Source organism: Sturnus vulgaris, chromosome 1, assembly GCF_052056855.1.
Source record: "Sturnus vulgaris isolate bStuVul1 chromosome 1, bStuVul1.hap1, whole genome shotgun sequence".
NCBI classification, from domain to species: Eukaryota; Metazoa; Chordata; class Aves; order Passeriformes; family Sturnidae; genus Sturnus; species Sturnus vulgaris.
Genome location: NC_142243.1, coordinates 69,037,839 through 69,063,455, shown reverse-complemented (window position 1 = coordinate 69,063,455; position 25,617 = coordinate 69,037,839). Strand labels below are relative to the sequence as shown.

Here is a 25,617-nt window from a genome sequence, read left to right as displayed (position 1 = left end):
TGACAGCAATATGCGCAATCACATCCAAACACAAACTATGCCATTAGTATTACTTACTTTTAAAGCACCATTATCCCTGAATTGTTCTTTCTCATTAACAATTAGTCATTCAGACCCTTGAGAACTTTAATATGATAATCCCTACAAGCTCATCAGGCAAATCTCACACGGTTGCGATGTTCCATGCAAGATTTATAAGACGGAACGGGATGGATGTGAATGTGGGAGTAACGGTCCATAAGCAAATGTGACATAAAAAGAAGTCAGCCAGGAATGCTGCCTACTGAACTCAGAAATCCTGGCTATAGTGGGAGTGCTGTTATTTCAAAATGGCTTTCATCTTTTGGGGTGGAAGGGAGTAATTTTGTCATAGGAGAAGAAGCAACTGCATAATATCCATGGTATTTACATACTGGTCAGTGAAAGTCAGCTCCTGCTTTTGAAATCATGTAGCTGTATGCGTTTTCTGTTTGAATGCTCTGTTAGGAGAGCCTGAGCTCCTCCACGCCCTCCCCCTTCTTTCCCTTCTTTTCAGCAAAAAGAGACCTCACCAACAAAGAGAAAATAGATTGAAAGCTCTTGCATCCAGGCTCTTTCAAGCAAAGCTTGAGAGAGACTTTGGCACATAATGTCTCTAACATTATGTTCACTGCCCTTAGAAAGCAATAACCCAATACATTCTGCTGGCAGTTAGCAAGTGCAGTGATTTCAACACAGATGAGAGAAGAGAGGACAAAGAAAGAATATGCCTAGAGCATCCCTTTCACTATGAACCTAGGGGCCAGCTGGAGTGTTTACAAAGCTCTAAGGCCAGCCAGCAGGGAGTTGCAATAATCTAATTTTAATTATGTGACAAAAGCATGAAGAATCATTTCAAGGGCTAACAGAGGAAAATGGTTGCAGCCTGCCAATATTCCTTAGATGGTAAAAGAAGACAAGTTAACTCACAGAATTTAGTTGTTTCTCAAAAGACTAAATGGGATCTATCACAACTCCCAGCCTGCTGTTGTTAGAGAACAAACTGGTTGCCAGAAAAAGGCTTTAGATGTCAAAGAAAGTTCCCAAGAGGCATCCAGGAAAAGCAGCAATACCTATGTTCCTCTTATTAAATAAAAGGTATACTCTACCAGAAAGCAAACAAAGTCCCATAATCACGTGAAACTGGCTGATATAAAATGCTGTGTATACAAATATACATATACTATATATATATGTACACTGGGTATAAATTGATAGATCTTTAATCCTAATTGTCCAGGATCACACCAATAAAACAGCTGTTTTGCTGTCCCAAGCAAAGCACAGAAAGGAAAGGAAAGGGAAGGGAAGGAGAGGGGAAGGGTCAGGGAAGGGGTAGTGGGCAATGGGGAAAGGGCAAGGCCCAAATCTTTCTGCTTTGCACACATCCCATATTTTTGGCAGAAAAAGAGTGCTGTCTTCTGACAGTAACAGAACAGAGAGTTCACAGCAATGAGCCAAATTATTTTGACTCCACTGCGCAGAGGGTCACAGTGACAGTGTGGGGAAACCAGTGACATTTCATGCTACCAGAAGATGAATCTATAGGTACTTATTGTAGGATTTTCTTGCTGGATGCAGGCTGAATCCAAACACTTAATACAAGATTATCCTTAATTTTATTTTTCAGGAATACTTTACGCTCTCTGTGTTCTCTTTAATCTGCTGTTGCATAGGGATTTTGTGCTTTGATTCTATTATTGTTTGAGACAGTAGTGAACAAAACTTCAGTCTTTTGCAAAGGAATTGTTGGAAATACTCCATTTTCAAGCCATTCACATTCAATTACTTAACAGTCACTGGGGCTTCATGGGAACTTTCACATGATGGCATAGCTTGTTTCAGAGCTTAGTGATATGCTTGAGCTGTTGCCCTTGCCACAGCATCACTTTGATGACAGTGCTACATAGGATGCCAAAAAGTGCAGGTAGCCTGGTTTTGCTTCTACTCTTCGCTATCCCATTAAGTGGAATAACATGCTGCTGAATAAGTGCATGGCTTTCAAGTTCAATAAATGTTTATAAATGGTAAAATCTTTAGTTGAAATATCTTATCATAATTCAGATCAACTGTCATTTGAAATAGGGGCATACTGCAATAATATGTATATTTTAGGCAATTGGAGAGTATGGTATGTGTACTCACTGTTTTAGCATACATCTGTTTATATCTGGGTCTCCAGTTTTTTGGAGTTGGTTGAGTACGTGGTAGAAAGAGGATTTGTTTCCTGTATAGCCAACAGAAGAGCAAGTGAAAGTGATGTAATATTTATTGTGCATGTCTTCAAAATCAGTGTGGTTCTCTCTATAGAATCAATTAGGTCTCTCTGTAGAGTGTACTTTTTAATGAAAGCCTCTACACAAATACAAATGATGACTAATAAGGCATTATGCAAATAATTATTAACAAAGTAACAAACAAAACTTCTCTGCTAACATCCTATACTCTTTTCTTCTTTAAAATGGTCGCAGTGATAATCATTACTAAATTGAGCCTCAGAGTAATTATGTACAGAAATACTGCCAGCAGATATAGCCATGTACAAATTACTTTTCCCTATTATGTGACAGTGATGTTCTTGATCAATATTGTCATTCATATTTGCATAAATTGAGGTCTTTTTTTCTGTCAATTTAGCCACTCTTGCTTGGGTTTTCCTTCCAATACCAAATGCTTTTGGCTCAGGTTAATACTGTCTTTTTGCATTTCTCTGGAGTAGGATTTTAAGGTGTGATTCAGCATTCCTTTGCTTATTTTCAGCCTTTCCCAGGCCAGGGTTTTAATGCTGACATCTTGCATACACTGTGAAAATAAGGGTGCTGTCACATGTTGACATGTTCTGCCATCACACCTTGAACCAGGACCAGCTTTAGGCACAGATAAAGGAGGCAATCTCCTGTCTCCAGTCCGTCCTTCTCAGTGATTGCCTGTGGTACCTGTGCTGGAGGAGATGACAATGAGCTCTTTGACCACTCTTGGCTGTCTGGGCATCAATTCTTGTTACCAGTGACTGAACAAAGCAATAATTACTGTTTGTGTGGGCTGGGCATGGCTCTCCCTTGCAGAGAAAGCCACTGATGCCTCTCTTGACAGGTGCTGCTACTGGGACTATTGAGAGATGTAGCACGATGCTACATTGGGTCTTAAAATGTTAAATAAATTGCTTGTGCAGCTAAACAACAACCAGTAGCCTGTCAATGCTTGAATTCAGCTAAATGCCAGGTTTACATGAGTAAATGAAACTTATTTTTGAGTCCTTCTAACCAAGCTGTAAGCTGTTCCTGCCTCCTTGGAGCATATTCTAGACATAGTCAGATGGATGAATTCTGGGCAAATCATTGGATTCATATAGGAAGCACATTAGAAAAGGGAAGAGTGGAGGGAAAAATTAGAAGAATTTAGGGTTGTCATCAGCTTTCTGGTGATATAAATATTTGTATAAAGGTTTATGACTAACTGCTGACATGAATAATTCTTCAAATAGCTCTCATGCAAACATTAGATACTCTACTGTTATTTCCTTAGTAATCTGGTGAGGGACATCTGCAGTTTCTGGAAAACTGAAGTAATTTGCTGTGAAATTGGCAAACGAGGGCAGGTTTTGATAAACAGTCCAGAGGGAAAAAACAAGGAAGGGTAAGGCCTTAAAACAATTGTTATTTTCAAAACAATAATCTTTAATTTTTCATTTTACAAGTGACCCTCTTTCATTTTACAATGAATTTTCAAATGTAGGGTCTTGATGCTAGACTTAGTAACTCCATTTGCAACCCACAGGATATTTTTCTCTTATTTGATGCAGAGCCTGAAGTGCAAAGTCCATTATTTAATCAGTTGCAAAGGGTGTGAGTTTCAGAAGCCAGAACAGGTTACAGAGATGGTGGAGCAGGGTAGAGTGGAGGCAGTGATAAGCTCAGCACTAGCTGTTGGTTGACATTACAAAGATTGTTTTTGTCAAGGGAAGAGGTGGAAATATTCCCTCCCCTTTTCTATTTTTTGTACTTTAAAGAAAGCTGAAGTCCACACTAGCATTCCCAAATGCTTAAAAGCTATTCATTTCAGCATTCCCCTTTCCCTCCAAGTTACTCTAAGAATCATGAGGCTACTTCCTAACAATATACTTTTTCCTCTCCAACAAGATAACTTTTTTTCCAACCAGGAAAATGCCCGAAACCCAGACCAGACACCCTGTGAAAATTTCTCCCCCTTCATATACATTTTGTTTTCTAATATTAGGGACACCCTATATTGGGAATCTTCAAACACCAAGGAAGACCAGAGTCTTTGTGGACTCTCAGCTGTGAAAAAACTGTGATATTTTTGTAAGGCAGACAAGGCGTAATGGACCATCCATAATTAAAAAGAAAGGTCTGGCTTTGATTTTGTTGACTGATGTCCTCAGCAGCCAAATGATAAGTGAGAGTCTGTGGACTTAAAGATCTTTAGTGAAAATCTTCAAAAAGGATGTATATTAGTCAAAACTGTTAGACAAAGAAGGATGTACAAACATCTAAGAATATATCTAGGAATGTGGCCACCAGTTACACATCAATGTTAATTGCACTGAATCTAAAGAGTCATGTAATATGGCCTAATGTTTCAGCCCTACCCAAGGCACACTTGTGTCTTCACAAAGGACTGACCTGGCATCAGCTTGTCAGCTCAGATTCCAAGAGGGCTATCTGGTAACTTCATGGATTGAATATAAGCAGGGATAGAGTCCAGACGCTTACCCACTGCTCCATCTAGTGCTTGTTTTCAGAATCCTATAGAATAGTGAAGTATATTTTTCTTTTGAAGGCTGATACGGGTATGCCTAGGAGTAGCTTAGTTGCTGGAGAACACTTGTAGTCCACTGACTTCCTAGTTCACGAGGGCTATCCATCAGGAAATTCTCTTTAGCAGCCTCTCTATTTCTTTTTTTTTCTTTTTTCCTGTCAGCCAACAAGTGCTCACAAAGAATGTTTGAACTGCCCTTGCAAAGCGGTGATCTTCCAGGAACTCTTACGAGAAAAGGAATATGGTAAAGCATGAAACTTATCAATTGCTAGAGCTGGGGATAAAAACACAGTATTTGTGACAAGCAGACTGGGTACAGGTTAATGAGTTTCATATTTAACATGACTGTTTATTAACTAAAGTAGCTTGTTTCTACCAGGTAAGTATTAAATCATGGGATAATTATAAGTAATTTGGTAGTATAGTCAAAGGCATATTTTATTGAGGATAGAGGAAGGAATACTACACCTGTCACAAATGTGAGGAAAACATTGTTTCAGACAGGTTGTGCCCATTCTAGTAATTGAAAGTGTCAAGGAAGATTTCTGAGGATAAACAAACTTGTCATGAGTTCAGTTGTCAGAACAGCCTCTGGCAGTTGCTACATTGGCCAGCTAGCACTGTTTCAACAGCTCCCAGACACAAATCAGAGGATACTCTGGATCAAGGACCATTTAATAGGATATATGTTGGCATTCCATGCCACTTGACCCCAGGCATGTTTAATTTCCCACTGCAGAGGAAGCCACAGTGTAACACAGTGTTTCACTGATGATCGTGATCCCTTGTAGTCCCAGGCTGAGAGCTTTGGCTCAGTAATTCCAATTCTAATAGCTCATGTTTTTAGCTCTAGGCATCCAGGGGGTGTAACAGGAAAGGTAATGGCTCTTACAACTAAGTGAGAGTACCACTTCAGAAGGGAGTTTTTAGTGCTGGCAGGGCTTTCTGCAGCAGGATCTTACTCTTCTGATTTTTAAGTGTGACACGAGTCTAAGCAGCCCTCAGAGATGCCATCACCAATATCCATTACCTTCCCTATCACTAGCTGGCTTTAGTATCTTCCAGAATATAAACAGAATGAAAATAATGGAAGCAGTCATATCAGCATACTTTAGCAGCCAGTCACTATGTATTGCCACAGCACATGTGGAGGAGAGAGAATTTTCCCAGTGCTGTCTTTGCAAATATTTTTCTGAATTTGTTTATGTTTATCTTATTCATTTTCTTTCCCCACTTCCCTCCAAAACAAAACAAATCTTATGCTAAAACTGCCAGAGAGGAAGAACAGACTTAGCACCTGCCAGAGATGTTCAAATATTAAAAATAAAAGATGGCCTGTTTAACACAAAACACAAAAGGAACAAGAGAAAATTGAATATAAGGGGAATGGAAAAGTGATGATAGTGGGCAAGTTTATTCTGCTATGTATATATCAGTCAGGTCTCTATTTCAGAACAAATCACTCCACAGAATTAAATCCCAGGCAGAAGGGTTAATGGGGTAGCTGTGAGTGAGGGCACACAGGGGTCACACACTCGGGTAGGACATTCTAGCTTGTCTCTGTCCTCACCCTCTCTGAGATAGTGTCAATCAGCTGGAAACACATCTCCAGAGCTGGCTGTGGCTCTGGAGCCACACAGCAGAGGCTGTGACCAGAGCTTATGTATGGTATCTTTGCAGGAGAGCTCCATTAATATCCCTGACAGGATCTCTTTATCCTGTGCCTTCCTAATCTGCAAGTCAACAGGAGAAGAGAGGGAATTCACTGTGCTAAATTGAGTTCCTGCTGTGTGTGATTGATACTGGCTTTACTTGGTAAAGTAAAATTGTCTCTTGGTTTTATCAAAACTTCATGTTTTGCTTTGCTTTGTTTTTCAAAAGGAGAAGGGAAATAATTTTGTAATTGCCATTCTGGGAGGGACTTTTCTCTCCTAAAGCACCCTGGTATCCAGCCCTCCCTCCTCATTAATCCTGCCCTTTCCCTATGCCTGCTGCTCCCAAACCTTCCCCTGCACATTAAGATGTAGGAGTCTTACACCAATTGGGATATTTTCAGTAGTTGCTTCTACAGTCACTGAAGTCTCTTTTCAGTGCTTGCTGACTCTGTGCTGGGAAAATATGGTTTTTCTTAATATGCTGCCTGAAATAAGAACTTCTGGCTCCTCAAAGGAAACCAGCACTTCTGACAGAAGCTGAAAAGAGGACGAGTTGTTTTGAAGTGTAAAGGTAACATTGAAAAACAAAGGGAGGTTGAAGGCTCCTGGTTCTTTTTTTTTTCCATTTACAATCCTTCCGTACCCTTAGTACTACAATCTGTAATTAAATATAAAGTTCTGTATATAGAGGAAGTAATGACATTATTTACTGACCCATTCTGGCAAGTTCAAGCTTCTTGAACTCATGCCAAAGCATCGCATTGTGCAACACAATTGTGCTCCCACCATTCAGTACTTTGGCTTGGTCTGAAGTGCACTGACAGAGACAGGCAGCTAATGCAAAGCTCTAAGGAGCAAATTTCGTTTCAACATTCTGGGTAATACTAAAAGAAAGAACAGAGCAATTTAGGAAACAGTGCGGCTTCACGAGAGAGAGCTCCCGAGAGCCACTGCAGCACACTGTCTCAGCACTACAGCCTGTTTATAAAACAGAGACTTATGCAACATAAAACCATTGGGATGTTGAGTTCAAATGCCTCAAAAGTGGAGACATCTCAGTTCCTGCCAGCTATATCTATCGAATATTATCGAATCTTATTTGAGAATTTGGTCTAGGTGTGTATTTTGTGTCTCCCCGAAGACGTAGGGCATAGTGGTCAACTATGTCTTGCTTTTTGTGAGAAAAACGTTTGTCCCAGCTGTTCAGACATTGTTTTGAAATTGGAGGATTCTGGTGGTTCAGCAGCAAGGACTGATATTTTAAATGGAACATTCTCCTTCTGTGTATAAAAAACTGCAGTGCAGCAAGGACAGGAAAATGCCTAGTGACTCCTCTGCATGCTGGAGAGAAGGCAAACTGGGTCATAAGCAACGGTACCAGAGGAAGAGAGGAACAAAGTGAGGAAGGGAAGAGAAAGAGACAAAACCAATACGAGGGGAGAAGAAACACAGACTCCTGAAGGGAGGAATTCTGACCATACCCCACAGGGACCTCCAGCAGTACTTGCACCTGCCCAGGAATGAGCTCTATGGACAAACAAAAGTGTCAGCCTCAGGCAAAGGAGCCTGACCCTGTGAGCTCCCACCAGCTCCCACAGGATCCTGGCTATTGCCTTTCCTTCAGACAGATGCAAACCCCCATAAAAGCAAAACCGGTCCCCGATCCACTGAGTATTTTGAGTATTTCCTTCCCTTCCCTTGAACTTTTCGTTTCAGCATCATATAGAACGCTTCCCTTTGATAGAGGTGACTCTTGTAGGAAAAATCTCTGAGGAGGATGGCTGGCATTGCTTCCTGTGGCAGAGCTGCCTCTGGAGTAAGAGAAAAAGCAAACTGATAGTACATACATAATTTTACTTTTCTTGAACTTGTCGTTCTGTATTCTTGGAACTCTATTTTTTCTCCCGTTTTTCTTCCTGGTGACAGTGCGAACAAATAGTTATTCACATCTTTCTTTTAGCTGAGTATCTTAGGAAACTGACTTAAAAGGGACAACGGCATAAATACAGCACGCACGGAATATTCTCCCTTCCTATTCAGAAACTCAGGGGGAAAAAAATAATAAAAAAAAAAAAGGCAGGAATAAATACCTGACCTCCCCGAGGAGCGGTGCTGGGAGAGTTCCGCGGGGCAGGGTGACCCCTGCCGGGGGCGCTTTGTGCTGGAATTCCAGGGAAAATCCCGGGGCAGGAGCAGCAAGCTGCGCTCAACCCTGTGTGCTCAGAAGAGATTGACTACATGTTACAGCATCGTGCACCGACCAATTCTTCATAATGCGAGCAGGAGGCTCCAAAAGGCCTCCCCACACGCATTGCCTGAGGTAAGGGCTCGCTGCCTCTCGCAGGGCGTCCGTGGTTTGGAGCAGGGACTGCGGGGTTGTCCCCAAACTGCAGGGGTAGGAATCCTCTGGCCTGCACCTAAGCTGAGCACCAGTGATGCTGATGCACTCAGACGTCTGTAGCTCCGACTCTGTTCACCTGGTTGCTCAGCCAACTCGAGTTCAGTCTCAGAAAGTTGGCTGCCCTTTCCCTGGTAAAGATCAAGGGATTAAATTACTCCTATGGAAACAGGTCCATGATGGTTATGTCTGAGGAGGGCAAGCCCTGGCTGGGCTGACCTCCTGAGATGCTTCTGCCTCCCCCCCTATCTCAGCCCTGGCATGGGAGAAAAGGCATCTTTGCTCAAGTCACCCTTGCCTAGACTCATGTGTCTCCCTCCATGCGTGGCTAGCAGAGAGAAATCGCCACTGACAGGGAGACCAGTGCTCTCCTCCACAGTTGCTATGGTGTTGTGGGCTTCTATTACTTAGCTGGTGCCTTTTCAACCTGTCAAGGGACAGGGAGCAGTGCAAATATGACTGTGACACAAGTCCGTGGAGCTTAGTCATGGGAGCTATTGAACTGTGCCCCAAGGGTTTTGGTAAGAGACCCAGCAGTCTAACAGGAGAAAATCGAATACTTGAAGGCATTTTAAAAGCAGATGCCTGGCACCTATTTGCTGTCCTGCTTTTTTTTTTGTGCAGTTAGCCATGGCGAGGAGGCCTGCAGTTGTCAGCTACATCTCAGTGTAATTTTATACGCAGGAATATTCACAATGTACTGTTTCTTTGAACTAAGTCAAAACAGCAAGCTGTTTCTTTGCTCAGAAATGTAACTTAATTCTCCCTGCTTAGCTATTCTCTTAAGCATCAAGAGACATGTCCAACATCCACTGAAAGTAATGGAAAGACATGGATGGTTTTCAGTGGGAGTTGGATCAGTGTTCAGTTAAATACACAATTCAATAAGGCAGGCTTTAACTGCTTCTCTTATTAATAACACAGAAATTAGTTTACTCAACAGAGACATTTGGTCTTTATTTTAAAATGATTTCCAAATCCAGAAAATATTTAAACTATGTGCCCAGCCAAGAGTTTGTATCTTCTATTGCAGGAAGAGGCTCAGAAGCTTATTGTGTCAAAAAGCATGAAATTGTGGGTTTCAGCAGATCCTCCTAATAAAGGCAATAATTAAAGTTGTTGTGAAGATTGTAAAAGAAGAAATTCATGCATTTGGGTTTTCTTCTGAAGTTGCCTTCCCCTGCTTCTACACAGTGTTCAGCCTCTTCCAAAAAGCATCCTAGAACGTTAATCCCCCTGGTCTAATGGGGTCAGGCAAATGGCACAACAACCCCTTCACAAAGCATGTACCAGGCTACCTTCCTTTGATACACACCCTGCCCCAAGAGATACATGTGGAAAAGTTACCTGCTCTGGGCTTAAGTTCTTGGACGTGCACAGGAGGAAAAATTGAGTGTTTCACTTCTGAAATAGATTTGTGCCCTCCCCAAGTACAGCTGACAAGCTAGACAGCATCACTTCTCACCCCACCAGTTCAACTGCATCGTGCCCCAGCTTCATCTCAAATCGTTGATTCTAGGAAGTTTATTTGAGGTAGCCTGCTATTAGTTCTACACTTCTTATTACTTCTTCCAGAGCATCTTTGCTCCATAGTTGATTTGAGAGATTAATAATCACCTGTGACACACAGATGAGCCAGGCAGAACCATATGAGTGGTCCTGTTACAAAAAGGCACCTTTCCTGATGCTGTGCTTTTCTCTCTGTATCATCAGGGGTTTATTGGGCTTTGTGCTGCAGGGAGTTAAAATTCTTGCCCAGGAAATAATGGAAGAAATGGCATTGACTGCAAACAGATGATCATTTGCCCTTTTGAAACCATGACAGGGCACTGGGAGACTATTAGCACTTGAGTAACTTCATTGCCAGTGCAGGCAAATGACTCTTAACTCGGTGGAACAGTCTGTATGGATGTATGTAGATGCATACAACACTTTTTACTCCACACCTGGCCAGGTAGCCTTAGTTAAATGTGCCTAAGAAACAAAATTCAAGGAACAGCTTGGGTTAACTGTGTAGCAAGAATGTACCCTTAGGTCTCTTACTTTTCCTACTTGTCAGGTTGTTGGAAAATTTTAAACCAGGTGAGTAAAGTTTCTCTATTTTGTAAGGGGTTTTTTCTCATTTTCCTGTTTCTCCATTGTTCTTTCCAGGCAACACAGGGTGATTTTCAGGTATAATGGGCTGCCTTTCTCAGCTTCTCAGGTGGGATCCCAGCTGCTTAGGAAACGAGATGATCTCTTGCTCCTCCCCTTAGTGATTTAGTACAAATCTGTCAAGAGAGGAGAAAGCAGGAAAGCTTTTTTTACTCCTGAGAGTGATAGGAGAACTGCTACAAAGCTGTAAAAATAGAGGCTATTTTTTAATCTGTTCTGCAGTGCTTGGCCTGTGATTTAAGAGAAGAGTGGTCCTGTGTTGAAGCCGAATTTCCTTGGCTGGGAAAGTGGAAAGGAAGAATGTGTCACCTGTAGCTGAAGGTAAGAAAGTAAAAAGCCAGGCTAGGAGCAGAGGTGAGCATAATGTGGGATTAGTGAGGAAGAGAAGTGGGCAGAGCCAGTGGCCTAAATGGAAGTGGTCATGGACCAGGAGGTGGTGGCAGGGCTGATAGGAGGGAGACTGCAAATGGCATAATTGCTTTACTTGTTTTTTTGAAGAGCTGGCTATAGTAAATATTTTTTGCCCATTGGAGGTAGGGCATAGATGATTCCAAAATCAAGAGATTGACCAGACACACAACTCTGGAACAGAAATGGTCATCTCCTTCCAACTCACCTGTGCTCTGTATATCTCAGTTGTCTTCTACATTATCATTTTGGTACTTGTTCTGTCTCTTCCTCATATGCTCAATGCTTCCCACATAGATGTTCTTGGGGTCTGTTGTCACCTTATTGTCTGAAGGTCTCACCTCTCTCCCAGTCTCTCTGCACTGTAAGCTAAAATTCTTAGGGTCCCACCACATTTTTCTACTGCCCCAAATTCCTGCTGCTCATAGCTTTTTCCCTGTGAACTCCTGCTTTTGTGTCTTCCTGTGTGTATACAATGTGTTTCCAACCTTCTGATCCCTAGGGAAAGGGAATATTTTCATGGAGCCATTAAAGAAATTAAATAAATTTTAAATATTAATAAATTTAATAATATAACTTACTATTAGTAAGTTAAATTTGATAGAATCATTATGTGTGTGTGCTTGAATTTAGTGATTGGCTTGTTACTAATTTGCTTCTTCCTGGTTCTTCTCACTTGTTTCTTCTAATTAGTGTGTTGTTACACACAGATTAGATACCTTTTCCCATGTGAGATAGGTAGCAGCAAGGCTCAGCTGTGCCCCGTGCTATATCATTTACTTATGCCCTCAGAAAAGATATTTGCAGGGAACAGAGGAGCTTTTCCTATTTGCAAGACAGCCCTAGATTGATTCATTGATGCAGCTGTAAGTAATCGAGACTCAGTGACAGTGTCCTCCTCAATATAACTGTTTGTGCTGTCTACTGCAGTTATTTTCTTCAGCTGCAGCCCCAGCTCAGCATCTAAAGGTGAGGGCTGAGGGTGTCTGTACCTCCTTGACTTTCAAAACCTGGGCAGTCATTTTCAGTCTGTTTCCCTGTGGTTTGGTGAGCAGCTTCTTGGGGGGAAAAAATGATGTGATATGTTGTGGCATTTTGTTCACTTCCTCTTCCCTAACCTAGAACAAAACAACAAAATGTGCAATGCTCTGTAATGAGGAATGGAAATAGGTATTTGTCAAAAACATGCAGCAGTTCTTTCTGTCTTTCTATCCAAATGTGATCAGAAGATAACTCCAGTTATCACTGAATTTAGTCAATTTGTTCTGGTGTCCATGGACTGTGAATCTTTTGCTACAGGAACAAAAAAAGACTGCTCCAGAAGTCTCCGCTCTTGTGAATATTTTTAGAGTAATCTTCCAGGCTTTCAGCAAAAAATCCTGGACTTGCAACATCTATGAGATGAATATAAGATTCACTGTACTGCAGTTAATCAGGTTTTGATAGTAGGTTGTACATAAACTGTCTGCATTAGCTTAATTTATGAAAAAGTAGAGTTTCGGGTGATAGAGCAAACACTGGAAAAATACACAGCAGAATCAGATGACCTGTTTCTCTGCTTCAGCAGAAGGCTTCAAGTCCTTCACTGTAAAATCACCCATTTCCACATTTCCAAACTGATTTTTTTTCCCCCAGCCTAGCTGGGGGTTTATTCAGGGCCTTTCCCAGGGCATCTCTCTGTAGAGACATTAAAAGCTTTCAGCATGGTATATTTTGTTATTGTGGTGACGCTTTGCCACTTGCTTTCTGCTTTTTTTCATGCATGGAGGTGATGGACTCCAATACCAGTGAAAGCTTAGAAATAATGATGTGCTAATAACCTCAATGCTCACTCATGAGGGAGTGCTGTCTGCAGTGAGAATTCCCCTTTGCTGGTGAGTGATGTGTCTGTGGAGCTTGCAATGTTGCTGTACACCCAGCAGATGTGGGGATTTGGTAATGAGGTCTTGAAGATTTAGAGAAGTTACTTTATTACTGCTGAAGAGATTTAAGAATGGGGTTTCTTTAAAGCTTCGTAATCATAATACTGGTCTCTGCTGCATACAAATGAGCAGCCCAATCCTACAGCCCTGCTGCTGAGGGTAACACTTAGTCCTGAAAGATGTGATGATTATGTGATTAGCCAGGACGCTGAATTCTGCCATTTTCTATGTGAGGTTTAGCAGTATTAAACCCACACCGAGGACCTAGGGTTGAGGTAATTACTATCCTGTTACAAGTTTCCTGAGTTATCTGCTCCTCAGCCTTTTATTGCCATAAATAACTCTAGAAGTGAGGCCTCACTGCCAGAAGTGTTAAGTGCTGCAAATAGTATAGAAAATGACTCATGAAGTGAGATGAAGGTGGAACATGAATCAGTAGGAAGAAAACTGATATACAAAGGAGACATTCTGAATGCAGATGACACAAAAAGTCTGAACAAAGCAATGTTCAATCATCATAAAAATGAACCAAAAGGGTTTCTTTTCAAAAGGAAAAAAAAGGAAAAGAAATTCTTCTATTTAATGAGAAAGACCATTCCAGTGAAAGCCCAAAGCACAGAGGTGTTGCATACTGACCATGTTATTCCTTACCCAAGACGAACTGTAGATTGCATAGAAAGAGATGGTTGGAAAATTCTTCCCAATATATCCAAACAAAGCAGAGCATTCAGCAAGCAGGTTGCTTTCCAGATTGTTCTGTGTCTATACAAGCTAAGAAAAGAACTTGTCTTTGAGCTAAACAGTTTTGGAGATAGAGTCCTCGTAGCTTCAATGAACCCACACTGAAAGCTAACAGCAATAGAAACACTAAAATAGCCTGAGCACATTCCTTGTAAATGATAACTCATGATAAGGAGATAAAATTCCCATAGACCGTTCCATTTGAAATGACAGCTTTTGGTGCTTTTGGTTACCCTCCAAAAGCTTGCACAAGTAACAGTGCCTTTAAAAGTAGACTTGGAAAAAAGGTACCTGATAGGTTACAGTGTCCTGTTCTGCCTGTAATTCAACTCCTGCCACTTCCTGGGAGAAGGGGTATCTATTAAGAGTTACATTAAACTCCTCAGAGGTGAGAATTAAACATTTTCACATTTGCCATCAGCTGTGATACTTTAGGCATTAGAAGATGGTTCCTTGTTGAAGGAGTGGTCAGGCATTGGAACAGGCAGCCCAGGGACATGGTGGTGGCACTAGGCCAGCCAAGATTCAAGAAGCATCTGAATGGCACTTATTCGTGTGATCTAGTTTTTGGTAGTCCTGCAAAAAGCAGGAAGTTCGTCTCAGTGATCTTTATGGGTCTCTTCCAGTTGAGATATCCCACAATCTCTTTGAAGCAATAAAGGGTAAAAGAGGTTCCCCCTGCCCCTAACTTCCAGCAGGTGCTAAAATGTAATAATGGAAAGAAGCCTAGATACCTGTGTCTTAGGTGAAAGCTCTGTCTGCTAGAATTTTTTAATAAGATCCACTGTGAAAATTGTAGAAGTTGATTTATCCCATGGTGTGTATGACTCTTCCTTGGCTTTGTTATGCTAGACCCATAAAATGTTGCTCTTAAAGGTACTGCTCCTTTAGAGCAGTAATGCTTCGAAAAAAGTGTAACAAGACATCCTGATTAGTACTGCTTTGAGTTCCTTTGCTCGGGGTAAAGTAAGGGATGGTCAGAAGGCTAAAGCTTCTAATGTAGCTGTTTCACAGTGTTGGCCCTGGCAGGAGATCTGGACAAGGTGGGTAATGCTACCAAGGCTTAAGAGATGCAGATACTTGGGTGAAGCAGAACTATGCACAGGAAGGAAAAGTTCTAGCAAGGTTCTCTCCCCAGTATTACTATAAAAATAATCTCAAACCTGGTTACACTCATCTTTTATAGTGTTATGAGGGCCATGGGTTCATTTCTTCATTGAAGGTACTGCTAGGACAAACTTGGCATAAATTCATGCTCGTTCCTTGTCAGTTCCAAAGTTTCAGATGTGAATTTACTTGTGTATTAATGAGCAAAATCCAGAGCTGCATGTTGTAATTTGCAATATGTCTAGGTACTACATAGACATAGGTACTTTCCTACTGTGTCTGTGTTTGATGCATTTAATCTCTCTATTCCTAAGAAATCTACTGGATTTGAGCTATAACAGAATAAGTTATTCTCAAGGAAGGAAATAGGCTGAGTTTTCTATTGCTGCTAAGGGAGAGCTAATAGTTAACAGCTAGTGACAGATTTATGTTTTCACTTGTAGGCTACCCAGCAGTGGGCCCAGCTCAAATATAAAGTATTGCTTGGAAAAGTTGTCTTTGTTAGTGAAAAATATGAAGTTAATTTAAAAGCTGTACTCATTTTAAGAGTGGAAAAAGAGCCTTCTTCCTATTGGGAGAATAGGGATTCTCTAAGGAGAAATAGCAAAGACTGAGTTTCTGTCAATAAAAGAATCTGTGTAATTTAATACCAGGCAGCTTTTTAATACAATAGGAAAAAACCAGAGCAGACGCTTGCCTCTGTTATGAAGGACAAAAATACACAAACCTGCCTGCAGTATATTATGTAAATATAGCCACAGAGGGGAAATCCTCTTGGATACTCAAAAATCTGTGTGAAGGAAGTAAGTAAAGGCTATAAAGAAGCTGTACGTGGGGACCCTCTATCCCCATTTTCCAAAGTGCTGGTAATAGGAAATGTGTTAGGTAGCACCAGTGGCCAGACTGTAAAGCAGCCCGTGCTCATTTAGTCCTTCTTATCACAGAATGACGGAATATGAAAGTTTGTTTGATTTTTCAATAATGTAAGTGGCTGAGGTTAGAGATGTGTGAATGGCTTCCCTCAAATGATAAATCATCCTGGGTTTAAGCTTGAATTGTTACTATGTTCAAGCAGTGGTGGAATCATGCTTTGAACATTGCATATCCATAAAGGTGTTAAACTTATTACAGATGTCCTGCAGACCTTCTCCTTCCTGACATCTGTACTCAAAAGCCTATCTAGGAGAGGTATCTGATCCTTAATGCTTGATTACAAAATAAAACACTTGAGTTTAGAAGCTGAAATAAACCACAGGTTATCATTCAGAATGCAAAGAAAATGGACACTAGCTTCATAGTCAAATATCAGTTCTATAATTTTTTAAAAATCAATTTTGTAATGGTTTCTTAGGCTAAGGTCAAATATGAATTGTAGATTTCTCAGAAGTGTCGCTATTTGAGATTTCTGGTGTCTTAAATTAAGTGTAATTTTAAGTCTTGATAGCACCATTTCTTCTAGTTTCATGGGCCTAAGAAACAAGTTTTTATCCCTTACTGGCATGCACTTCCAGTGAGTTTTTCAAAGAGTAAGTTACTAGTACTGTTATTTCTTTTGTCCACATTTGAAACAAGTCCAGAAACAGTAAACAACTGGAAACTATGGCCAACTTCTCTTGTATTAACACTCCTACGATGCAGTTCTCTGTTAAATAACTGGCTTCTAAAAGTCTTAGAGGATGAATGTGTGGATGCTTTTTGTGTGCAGAAGCTTCATCTCAGGGTGCTCGCAGCAGTCAGAGCTGTAGTAGGAGTCCTGTTTCATGTGACTCTTGTTCTCATATGCTTCTACAGTTCTGGCAGTGGTATTTTGACTCTTGATTATTCTCTGCATCCTCTGCTCCTCAGGAATGGTGATTTTTTTGCCTCTCTGTTTCCTCTAAGGGTGATGATTTACTGATGAACTCATTGGTGAGCGGTGTGTCTTCAAAAAATATAAACGTTAAAACTCAATACTTGTACAGCACTTGGCATTCAAGCAAAATTTCATGATGTATTTCCAATGCCATGGCTTTTGTTTAAGAGGCTGCATACTGAGACTGTCCAGTGGAGAAAGCCAGCTGGAGCCTCTCTTCACTACTTCAAGTTTGCAGTAAACATTTTAGTGGCTTGAAGAATGATGCAGGTGCTAGTCCGGTTACACCCAGAGGGGCATGTTCAGGAAAGCATGGAGAACACCTGTGAGGCCAATTTTTGAGCATGTTCCCAAAGAGGGTCCATAGCAGCTCTTGATAGTGTGAATTCTTAAGGGTTCTGTGATCTGGTTGGAGAAGGCCAGGCCAGGATGGTATAGTACAAAGCCTGCTAATGAGCCATGTTATAAAGATCACTGTGTGCATCTGTTAAATAAACATAAACTTTCATGCGTTTTTGTGGTATGTGGTTTTTGTTGTAACAGCATTGCTGCATTTGAGTCTGATCATAAGCATTTCAGCAATTATATATTTATAGATAGCATTAGACTAAAAACCAAGTTATTTTATAACTCTTCTGAGTGTCTGTTTAGTTTCCACATATTAGACGTGAATAAACAACGAGCAACTTTAAGGCCAAGACCCATCGGGTTTTGCAGCCCTCAGCTGACAGTTCTACCATCTGCCCAATCTCTGTTGGCAGAAGTGAGAGTCTTGTATGAAAAATGCTTGGACCAAATCAAAATTGCAGATATTTGACATCTGCCAGTCTTCACAAGCAGAGTGAGTATGACAACGTTGTCTTATTTTTTAGTTGTAAAACAAAAATACAGAACATCTACCACCCTGTAGATGACTCTGTACTGCTCCTAAAATAACCAAACCAGTTACCCGAAAAGCACTGGGGTTCAGCTGTCAGTCAGAACATGCAAATGTCAGAAGCCAGTATACAGCAAAACACATCCTGGCAAAAAATAAAAGCAGGATGAGTGGGCAACGCTGACAAGTGATGTGAATTTGTATTGGTTTTACTAATCCATTCAGGAGAAAAATGTGGTTGAAGTATCTTGGTATGGAATGTCTTTTTTTGGTCTTGAAAAAGAAGATTGAAACATGATTTCAAAACTTTCTGTTTAAAAATTTCCTGTGAAGTTTTCGTTTAGAAAGTGGGAGGAAAGGGAGGTTAAAATTAAATGAAACCATTTCAGAGCAAGCAGATAATTTTGTTCAATATGAAATGAAATCCTTTTATCACGTTCTTCTGTGGTATTGGGAGTTAAGTCTTTTTTAATGATTAGCAAGCACCATTAATTTTTGTTTTTGTGTTCTATTTGAAATACTTTATTACAACTCTTGTTTATTATAGAGTAAGCAACTGCTGTAGATACTCCATTTAGCATGTTTGTGAAATGCAAGTTATTCACAGCACTTGAAAAAGACAAGAGTTAAACTTTGAAATTAGGGGGTTCAAATAACCAAAAAAGGTGCTGCTTTTCCATTAGCAACTCTTACTGCAATGGTATCCTAAGATTATAGGAAAGTTTGGGTTTAAGTGTTCACTTGCATTTGAAAGAAAAAAGAAATTCTTTGCACATGTTTGCTTGTTGTCATAATGATTTTTGCAGGTGGGTTTTTTTTCCATATTATAACTGGCCTTGCAACTTCTGGTTGCAAATGTGAAGAAATAAGAGTATTTACTTACTGTCTCTACCTGCTGCTTGTCAGGGCATTGTATTGACTGTGGTAGAAACTGGCTCACACCAGACTGAGAGCCTTCCTGTGGGCAGCCTCCCTTTCCAATGTACTGTAATCCCAGTTAGAGAGGGCTACCCCTGGGGACAAGGCTGGGTTTGTTCTCTTGGTCTGTTCTAGGCATCTGCCAAGAAAAGTATCGACCCTGCTTCCTGTTCTGGTGGTGAGGGTTGAGTCATGCTGAAGAACAGTCAGCAGCTACTCTGTGCTACTGTGGCATGGTTTTAACCCAGTGCTAAGAGCTCAGTCTGTGTGGTGTCACAGCAAAAATGATTCCTAGTATGGAACTTGGCTGTAGCAATAGATCTTCAAGATTATTTCCTCCTAGGTCTCTGTTTGTGGAGCTGTTACAAACTTCAGTTATTGTTAACCTGTACTTTGGGAATTGCTGCATATCTGAAAAGAAGCAAATCTTCATGATGGTTCCTCGGGGAAGATTTCCTCACTGGTCTCATCTTTAAGTTTGGCTCCATCCTTTGAAGTCCTTGTAAGTCAAGCTGCCCCAACCTGTGAGGGTCTGTCTCTGTTCCATCAATGCTGTCATTTCTAGTTTACAGCAAGATGAAGAAACAAATGAGGAAAGCTCCTTGGGCTTCTAAACATGTAAGAGACTATCTAGAGTAGTCCTACAGAATTGGGAGGTTCAGAGTACAGTGGAAGACAGAGGCATTCCTGATACCTTATCCATGTTCTGTCACAGGTAGATGGTGAATTAAGGTCTCTTGGACCATTTCAAAATTCATTTTTCATTTTCCATTTTCAAAACAAAGCATAACTTTAAGCTTAAATGTGGCCATAATCCATTTGACTCTATTGGAGTGCAGTTTCAGTAACTTAAGTGCCTTCTGTGTGCAGAACATTGGTTAGAAATTTAAAATTGAGTTTTAAATTAGCACTTGTTAAGGTGTTAACCTGTGCAAGCAGTAGCAATAAGCAATAGCTTTGAACCTCCTAATAATGCAGGATTAGAGCCTAGATGTAACTTGTCTCTTAACTGTATATTTGGGCTTAAGCCAACTCAACTCTGTAAGCTTCACAAAGTGGCTTCACATATATATCTTCCATATATAATATTTGCATATATACAAGACCCCTGCCTCCAAAGAACTTTCTGAGGCAAAATCCACCTTGCTGCAATATTGTAATTCTTCAATGGTGTGGGAGATAAGTGCCTATAATTATATCTTTAATGAGGCAAGTGAGACAGACTGTGAAAATCAACATTTCAGGTGCTGTGAAATCAGATCATGCCCGTGGCCAAATGGTGAATCTGCTTCCCCTGTAGCAGAAGGATTGTATTAAGCTGAGTGAGTGGTAGCCCTTCTCCTTAAGAGCTCTCTGACAGAGCCAGAGCTACCCCTAACATCAGCAAAACCATGTTTCTGTGCCAACGTCCTCCTGGTACACTTGTGTGCTAAGGCATCTCCTAACACACTTCAGACAGAGTCTGTGGGGAAGAGGTCACCACCTGGCTTTTGACTCCCTGTTTGTTCTGTAGCCCCTCAGAAGGCAGCTGTGCCACTGCAGCCTGGATAGAAATATTGTAGCCCGTGGTGAAAGAGTGACCATCTGCTCCTTGCTGAGAGTCCAGTGAGTAGGAATGCTCAGCTCTCTTCCTTGAGAGCCTGGTTATTTGTTATCACCATGGAGTCTAACTGTTGCCAGGGCCTGTTACTACAATAAACCATTCCACAGAAAGCTTTCTTCTTATGTCCCAGCATACAGACATCATTGTTCTTGTCCAGACACTCATCTCAGAAGATGAGAGGGAGTAAGTTTCATCTGTAGAGCTGGGATACTGGTCTGGGAGTACCAAGTCTGTATAGGGCATTCAGGGTGTTAGTGAGCCTCCTGTGGGAACTCAAGCTGTTGGATGTCATGTTAAATACACACATTGCAGTGTCTGGTTGAATTTGTTAAGTATACTTCAACAGCATTAGCCATGAAAAAAGATCAGTTCTAAATCTGGAATTTAAGGCAGTAAGGCAAGCTTCTAAATGGGAAAAAATGCCATTGGGAGATAGGTACAAGCTTTGACTAGGGAAAACGTTTTAAGCATCCTTTGAGATCATTGTACAGTTTCTTGATTACTGTTTGAGTCTGTTCTCATCCTTAGAAGCAGATGTCTGTAAGAGATTTTAAAAAAGAAAAAACAGCCATAGTTTGTTTTCAAGAGGTTATTATAAAAGACAGCAGAGAAATGTTAAGTCAGTGCTGTCAGTTGAAGATCATGTCTTGGGTCACTTGTGCTGACATCATCAGCTAGTTATAGTTAAAAGAAATAGAATTTCTTTCCCCAAATATTTACATGAAACAGACTCTTTGTATGAACTTAGGATTCAAAACCTTTTGAAGGGGAGATAAAAACTCAAGTAATTGTTAATAACAATGAGGAATTTTATTTAACTTCCTGAGACCCTGGTAACAAATGAATGTCACTTTCTGACCTTACTCTGACTTGTAGTGGCAACTTTCTTTAAAACTTGAGGTATTTTCTGTGTATATATGAGAAAGGGAGATGTTTATGTGACTAATGTCTCTTTTAAATAGTAAGGCCAGTGGACTTTCAGAATCAAATGAACCCCACTGCTGAGACAGTGTGACTCCAGCCTAAGTGATCACTCTGGCTGGCTGGCTGCAGGCAGTCTTTTGCATTCCTCTTGTCTCCAGTCCAAGCTCTCAGCTGGTCTGGTTGGAAAGCTGAATAAACTCATTTGCATGGCAGGGAGCCTCAAGTGATCTTCCCTGCCCCAGTGTGCCCTGCCTGATTGTGCACAGTACTGCCTTAAGGTTCCTGTGGGGCTTCCAGGTTTTCTCCAGCGAGTGCCTCTGCCGAGCTCAGAGCATGTGTGTGGCTGTACCTACCTGTGCCGGCATCCTGGCACTCTCAAATGTGCACCTGCTGTCTCCTGAGAAACAGCTGTCTTCCAAAACATCTTGTTCTTTTTTCATCCCTGATCAGCAGGGACCTGATTCTTGTGGTCGGTCTGAATTCACAGAGAATGCAAGTCAAGTAACCTTTTGGTGCATGGGTATTTTGTTGTTGCTGCTGTTCTGTTTCTCTCTTCAGCAGATGTTTGCAGGTTGCATGTGGTAATGCTGAAATGTGATTGATGCTTGATGTAGGGCAGAACAGGATGTACAGGTTGAGCTTCTTGTTGCATTTCTGATTAAATGCTTACTGCGATGGTGCAGTTCTAAAACTTGGTTTTAAGTAGGTGAATATAGGTGAAGTTTTAATCCTTTTCAAAGAGGTGACTTTTATTTTTTCCTTCAAACACAGATAAGATGATAAAATGGAAACAATGTCACTTATCAAAGTAAGAAAATTGATTAAATGCCAAATCATAGGCTGTAGCATAATCAAACTAGGTAAGCTTTATGACTTATGCTTTACAAATTGATTAGTGGCGCATAAAAGACAAGACAAGTGATAGTTTGAAGAAATAAGAGTACATGGGATGTAACAAGTGGCATGAAATTTGCCCTCATTAATATTTATGGCAAAGAACTTTCTCAGATCTCAACAGGATTTGTGCACTTAGAGCCTGAACTTTTAATATCTGACGCACATGATTCAACTGACATGGTGAACAGTATGTTTTTGAACAATCAGAGCTAGAGGCTTTCAAGAGCAGACTGCTCTCATGCTGATGCTGACTGACGATAGAAAATCCTTTCTCTCATTTTAGCAGCTTTTCATTAATATGTAACATTAAAAATAGGCAAGTTTCAGTACAGTCAAGGCACCAGGATGTGTGGTATGTGAAAAAAACTGCAGATTTTCATAAATACAAATTAAAATATTTCCCTTTAAGAAAACCCATGAAATGGAGCCTATCAGAAGCACAACATGGACACTGGAGAGAAAGAAGAGCTGTGAGAAGGCCAGTAATGGTGGGAAGGGGGGGAAAAAGTGCAGGTCTCTCCATCCTTTGTCTTGTGAGAATGAAAACAAAAGCCAGTCACAGGGATATGCATGCTGGGCAATAATCACTACGAAATCAGAAAGCTGTTTCTGTAATTGCTAGTGGCATGGGGAGGAAATTGAAATGTATGAATATTTTAAAATGGGGAGAATTGTTTTCAAAACTTCCAAATCTGAAGCTGTTTGGCTTGCAGGATGCTTGAAAAAACTAAATGGAAGGCAGGACATCTTCATATTTGTGACATTATCAACTCTCTCTGATTTATGCACCTAAATTAGTGAGCTGCTGCAGAGAGGGGAGAAAAGTACTATCTGTGGAGTGGCATTTCTGATACACAGCAAGGTTTTGCCAGTCCTGCTAAGCAAATGATTTCCCGCTTAGTATCACTACCCTGACATGTATTCAGATAAAAAAACCATTCTCATAAGGTTTGGAAGCTGACTATTTATTAACAAAGCAAAGGTTGGCTGATTTGAAAGGGAGAGGCAAATTTCTCAGATTTTTAGTGTGGTAACAGTCCTGCTGATTTGAACACTAGCAAGTGATGGTGGATTTTTTCAGGGACTCTGAGTAGCCGTATTTCTCTTTGAAAACAGGACTGAATAGTCAGGTGGCTAAAGAGAAAGTGCCCTGACAACTAGTGAGGACAAGTAGTTATTTGGAGGGGAGTTTGAAGCCAGAAAGGCTACAGTCTTGCAGTCTATATACTGTGCCTGAAGAGTTTCCCTGTGCTCTGGTGAGGCACCCTTGGGGTGTTATCACAGCCCCAAGGAGGAAGCTGTCTGCTGGAGACATGGGTGATGGAGTGGAGGGGAAAAATTCCACCCCAGGAGAGCGGGGGGCTGCAGCTGGGATTGAGTCTGGAGGCTGTTGGGGGCAGTAGGCAAAAATGAGCTGGCTTGTGGAATGAGTGTAAGGAAGGGCTAGAGAGACAGATGAGGAGGTAGGCTTGGAGGCATAGGATGACTGGAATCCAAAGGTGTTGGACATGGACAAAAACTAAGAATTTTTGCAACTGACGTCAAAGCCTCTACAGACTTTACAAGAACTGCTGCACTTCAGTGACTGACTGCTTAGCTAAATCCAAACAAGCCTGCACACACAGCCACTATATGATATTTCTTTCCCTGTGCTTTTCTTCTATTCTTAATTTAAAATCTTACCTGGGTGGTGGTAGATCAATTTGTGAGTGCCTCCATCTCTGTCTCATTCGTGTCATGTCTGGATCTAGGTACTCCCACATGGACTAAACAGCTTGCAGAGCTGACCTTTAATGCAGAGCGTGAATTTTGATGGATAGCTTAATATTTGTAAGACTGTGGTAATGGCTAAAATGGTGGCTGTAGTCAGTGGAGACCTGACTTGCTTGTGCTTTGCTGAACCAGCTCCATGGCTAGTTCTCTTGTGTGTCTGTTGTATTTCAGTGCTGTATGTGATCCAAATGCTGTACGTAATCTCTCCATGGTGACTGCACAGTATTTGTTTCTATTTAAGGAGAGAAAGAGGTCTGGGTTTTCTGCCAGAATTCCCACTCAGGTAATTACACTTCTGCCTGCAGAATTTCCCTGTAGCTTCAATTGTAGTAGCTGTTCTTCGCTCCTGCTACTAAAAAGTGTGAACATAGACCTGCTGCTGTGTTTTGGGAACACAGCAGTGGTGCTTTGCTGAGGCAAGTGAAGTGACCTTGCTATGCATCCTTTATGCTAGACTTGCCCCTAGTAAAGACTGCTGCATCCAGTCATGCCACTCTGCAGCTCTCATCTTTCTGAGCCTGACTTTGGCATAACAAGTTGGTCTTGATAGTGAGACCGCCAGCTGGAAGCCAATGAAAAGATGATTAAGAGCCAAGAGAAAGCCATATGGAGAGAGAGAGGGATTTCTCTTTACAGAGTTATAAGTAAAAGTGTTTGTGTCTTTGGATCCCTCTAGCTGTTTTTTTTTTTCCTCTTATTTGCATCAGTTTTATGGGTGGGAAGTGGTTGCAGTTGATTAGCAAATGCTACCAAATCTCTAGCTAGAACAAATGTTGTAAACAGTAGATATTTCGGGCAGCTCTGTCACAACTAAAAATCAACACACCAACATTGTAATGGTAATAGCACATATGTCATCATTATTATGCTAATGTTAACTACAATACTATATGTGATACCAACATTATATAAAAAGTACTGTTTTGCAAAATAAGAGATATTGAATGAAGGGCCTCTTGCCTCAAATTGACATGATGTAGAGATTTATTTTTTTTCTGAACTTATGACAGCAGAGCTAATGAAGTCCAGCTCAATCTGAAAAACTCTTCTGCAGATGCTTAATTATCTTTGAAGTCAAAGTAAACACAGACCACGTTCACTCCGAGCCTTATACAGAGATTTAAAACAGAGGATGTCCAACATTAATAAGTTAAGACTCATCAAACATAGTGTAGATAGTAAACAGAACCAAGACAATTGAACCAAATTATTGATTCATGGAATTCATTCCTTCTCTTCACAGAATGTTCACATGCAGATTATGTTCTCTTGAATGCAGTTCTTATTCAGATTTACTAAATGAATGTTATGGTGAGTGTGTGGGTTTAAAGAAAAAAATTCTGTTAACTAATTCTGTATAGATCATATCCTCAAGATTCAAGCTGTTTCACATATGTTATTGTTTCAGTTTCCCTGACTGACTGAATGATGTTCAAGTGAATAGCACTGAAACCCTACTTGAATTGCTACTAGGAGTCGGGGTGCTTAAAGTGTTCTCTTTGGAGTTGTAAGTTTCTCATGAACATGGAATAATTTAAGAAAAGTCTGAAAAATAGGAAATGGGCATTTCTGTTAAATTTTGCTATTTTTT

General features: G+C 40.8%; 1 protein-coding gene and 1 long non-coding RNA gene across 3 annotated transcripts in view; one reads left to right on the top strand and one right to left on the bottom strand.

The window, feature by feature from the left end:
- The window catches only part of ATXN1 (ataxin 1), a 369,363-nt gene that overhangs the window by 17,553 nt on the left and 326,193 nt on the right, over positions 1-25,617 (top strand). For both annotated transcript variants that reach the window (XM_088169133.1, XM_088169201.1), the window contains one exon: positions 11,227-11,325. The gene's annotated coding sequence lies outside the window, so the exon portion shown is untranslated. Of the gene's footprint in view, positions 1-11,226; positions 11,326-25,617 lie in introns of those variants that run through there.
- Positions 9,782-24,193, bottom strand: LOC148225285 (uncharacterized). The gene is made up of 2 exons (XR_015805176.1): positions 23,937-24,193; positions 9,782-11,120 (listed from the first exon to the last, which is right to left on the bottom strand). It is a non-coding gene; the product is annotated as an uncharacterized LOC148225285 (long non-coding RNA).